Below are 4605 nucleotides of genomic sequence, written 5' to 3'. Positions count from 1 at the left end.
TGGGTGGTCACATACCACATTACAACCCATTTTTAGTATCAGTACCTTTTACCTCTATGGGTCAACCTCCTATATGACCTTAAGGAAGTGGAGTCGAAAAAACAAGACCTTACAAACCTCCTCGAGTGTTAAAGGACCCCCAAGAGCTAATCCACTACTGCAAGTGCCCAACCCTTGAGCTAACCTATCCTTTCAATGAATTAAACCCCCAATTGCTCACATGACAAGGCATGCATGTGACTGGAACCCTCCAGTTGCTCCCAGAATGCCTTCAAGGGAGAGATGGTCATCTTTTTCATCCAGTTATGTGTTAGAGACCACAATATTTAAGCCACCTTTTCAGGGCTAGTATCCAAACCACTGCCCAAAACTTTATGAGACCTTATGAGACAATAAATGACACCAAAACAAATCTACTAACATAAAATTTGATCAATGAATTTAACTAACCAAGCCAAACCATGACATTCATTCCGTCAAACACATGACGAACATGCAACCTATAGGTCATGAGAGTAAGTTTGAACATAAGGACATGAAAACATATTATAGGTTTAACAAAAAAGAATCACTATCTTCTCAGATTAGTTTTCATAAAATCAATTATGTCTTACAATCATTATTCATTCAATTACAAATAAAAACATGGAGAGAGCCATGACTAAGAACTACCAAATAACCATGCTTATAAACAACATATAACCAGATAAATGACAATGAGAGATCAACCATCAAATCCACATAATAAAAAGTACATATAATCATCAAAAGAAAGGGAAACTTAGCTCTTATTAAACATAGGAAAAAGCCAACCAGGTTTGGGACTTCCACATACCACCCGACCATAGATTGGTTGAACCAAATCTTTCTTTCAACCAATCACCCTTGTGCCAAATTCCAAGCATGAATATGGGATCTCATGGGATAAACCAATCCATAAACAACCAAACGAATCTAGAGGTTAAACCACCTCCACCCTCATCATATCGTGACCTCACCTAAACCGTTGTCGATATCACAGAACCAAATTGAACTTAGATGCCTCAAAATTTCTTCTCCAATACCTTGAGTAATTTTCCCATCTCCACCCTCCGGCTTTACTGTGTATGCCACCATTACTGTTCAAGAGATTCCTAGGCCTTCGGGAATTTTCCTAAGAGCACCTCACCCCGATCTAAAATATTATGGCAATCTAAAGTTCAAACCAAGAAAAGTCCCATCACATCACGACTATCCAGAAATGGCAAGGTTAAGCTAAAATCCACTGTTGAAAACTGGCAAAATCCATGCCAATGATAGCAAACACCAAATACCAACATGCACATAACATGCATGTCAAAACCAACTAGGAAATCACACATGCAATGTGATACCTACAATATTCTTCCTAAATCTTCTTAATCCAACTTTTCCTTGCTTGATCCTTGCTTTTCCTTTGCCTTCCTTGTCCTTCCTTTGCTTTCTTTCTTTCATTCTCCTCTTGGTGTTGTTATCCTCTCTCAGACTAATTCCAAAATTGAACTGACAAAAAACTGTGAGTTGATCCTCATAATCCTTTTTATCATTGATGCCTCTAATTTCTTCAATTTTCCATTATTTTCCTTCATTTTCCTCCTCACATGCAACCTGTGACCTTCCACCCCCCTTTTCTCCTATTTTCCTTCATTTTCATAAATAAAATCCTAATTAATGACTCTGTGCTTTTTCAAAGCCTTTTTTATTGCCTTTACCAATTTTCTCCTAGACACAATAATTGAAATGAACACCCACTAGGATGTTTTTCCTAGCATTCATCTTGGATAAAACTTGGTTCATTGTAAATGGGTTTACAAACCGGCTAATGTAGCAAATGAGTTTTTTGACAAACTTAAGGCATGTCTTGTGGAAAAGATATTTTCACAAATTGAAGGGGTTAATTATCCTAAAAACCTTTGCATCTATTGTAAATATGAATTATATATTCCTTGTGTTGTCTCCTGATGCCTTCCAAAGCTATTTAAATGTACAAGTTTGAGGCTATGAACCTCTTTCTACAAGGTAATATACATGACGAAATCTACATGGAGAAGCCTCATGTTTAAGAGTAGGATTCTTCTAATATTTATTTACTTCAAAGCTCATTGTTTGGTCTCAAACAAGCTCCTCAACCTTCATATGAGTTCGCTCCTATATGGTACAATCATTGTCATTCTCATCTTATAGTTTACATTTTGAGGAAGAAAACATATATTTTTACTATTTGATCCTCACAAGGAGTTTTTCATCTAGTTATGCAATTCTTAATAGTTAGGAAGTTATTTGGATTGGACAATTAATGATAGAGTTTCAAATTCATCATGTCATCCCACTGAACTATAATTATTTGGCTTGGTTAAATTTCCTACTGAACTACAAGTTGCTCACATGAGGTCTGAATAAATGTTAACAATATGTTGAGGTCTAAAATTTTAAGTGAAATTTATGATTCAGTTGTTGATAGTAGTCATTCATTCTTGGTTAATTTTCCTACTGATATACAAGTTGATCACATCTTCACTAAACCTTCCACATCAATTTTAAGGTATGTTGAGGCCTGAACAAATGTTAGCAGTATGTTTGGACAAAGATCCGCTACTATGAGAAAATGAAAACAAAACTGTAATTAAACTCTGTAAAAACTGAAATAAATAACCTAAATATACTGTGAAATCTTTTGTGATGGTATGTCTCCAAGGTTGGTGAATAATATGAATGCAAAAAATGCAAGCTAAACAAGGGTTGAACTTTCTTTATAGTTTTTTGCACTTGAATTGATTGGTAGTAAGGATTGACATGATTAAATCTCTCAAATTTGAATGTGTGATCTGGATTGATTTGGATGTGATCCAATGGTTAGGAATTTGTTATGGTTGATCTATGTGATTTGCGTTGTTTTAATGGGAAATTTAATGGCTTGGGTGTCATTTATTAAACACAATGATTGAATTGTTGAATAACACAACAATTATGACTAACACACATCAACCTTTTATATGCATAGGCACGAATGTGCATTTGGGATACATAGCTTCAGTTCAGTTCAGTGAGGGTTGAAGTGATGAATACTTTGTATTTCTGGAATAGACCATTTTGGAAGGATTTGTAGTTTTATTTGTCTTTTACCTAGGAAAAAATGTTTTGTACTCTTGATATTTAAAAAACTATTTATGAACAGTTGTGGGCCTAGTCAATATTTTGGGAAAACTTGGACATAAATTAAAAGATATTTGCACTTAATGTTATATATTTTTGTTTAAATATTGATTGCACATCTCTCAATTTCTAGTGACTTGGAAAAATAGTACTATAAAAACTACTAATCTTTTCCCAACATTAAGCATCCAAGTAATATCAATTATCAAATTTTATTTTTTTATTATTCTCGGCTAAAGGGATTCCCTGCTTTGTTTCCTCACTTTTCAAATCCATATTTACTTTTGTTACTCAAAGTAGACGTCAATATTATATTCGGAGATTAAGTGGGTGCATCACCGGTCATTTGTCATATACGCTGTTACTCTTTCATGCTAGAGGAGAGGATGAATGGAAGTACTGGAATAAGCCACATATTCCACATGCACCAAGCTTTCTTTCCTAGTGGCTAATAAGTACCATTGCATCTTGCATGTAGAATCTACTTTCCAACATAGACTTATTCATTTCTATTTGCACTCTTTATGCCTAATGATTATCCAAAGCAGTAGACCATTTTCCTGTTACGCCGCAAAATTCTCTGAACTTTAGCTCCATTACCCCACAGGCCTTTCATGTCACCTTGTCGCTTTGTTTCTTTTGTCAGTTGTGGGTTGGATTCTAAATTTTACGACTTCGTCATTTCTTTTTTTTAAGGAAAGCAACAAGACAAAAGCCTAACCGTATTTTAACATTTTATGTTATATTTTTCGAACAATTTTATTAAAATTTTGCTATGGTTAAGTCAGAAACAGTTGTATAGTTTATATAATTTGAGTAAATACTTTAAAATCTATTTAAAATCATTCAAATTCATATTTAGGCTAATTGTGGTTTACAATTTTTATCTTTTTAAATAATATGTATGTGTTTTTTCTAATATGTTGTTATTATTAATAATAATAATAAAGTTGAGGGAGGCATGAATAGGAGGCGTTATCTTTCACCAATGAAAAAATATTTTACGTTTCAATGTTTATAATTTATACTTAAATTGTATCGTGTGGGATTACATATTGTGATTCAAGACAAAGATGAGCTTCTAGTAAACCCAAAGATCCATTATAGATGAGTCTATGTTTATTTTGAAGTCTCATCTTAAAATCTTAGTATTGTAGGTCTTGCATAGTGTGATATTTATCTTGGAGTCTCAAACAATAAAATCACTAACTTCTTTTGTTTTCTATAATTTTATTTGAAATTTTTTTTATATATGTAGATGTATATGTATATATCGATACAAGTAAATTTGAAAGTTGCCTATCAAATTGACGGCTTAAAAAATTAGGTAAAGGCCATGAAAGAACCCGAAAAGGGGTTTAACTTTTACTGACAAAATAAATGAGGGGGTGATTAGTTTAAGAAGCAAAATAATTAAGTTTTGGAAGATAGTGG

Source organism: Pinus tabuliformis, chromosome 3_1 (genome assembly GCF_031772625.1).
Source record: "Pinus tabuliformis cultivar Carrire ecotype Pingquan chromosome 3_1, CPIR1, whole genome shotgun sequence".
Taxonomy (NCBI): domain Eukaryota; kingdom Viridiplantae; phylum Streptophyta; class Pinopsida; order Pinales; family Pinaceae; genus Pinus; species Pinus tabuliformis.
This window is presented reverse-complemented; position numbering follows the sequence as displayed.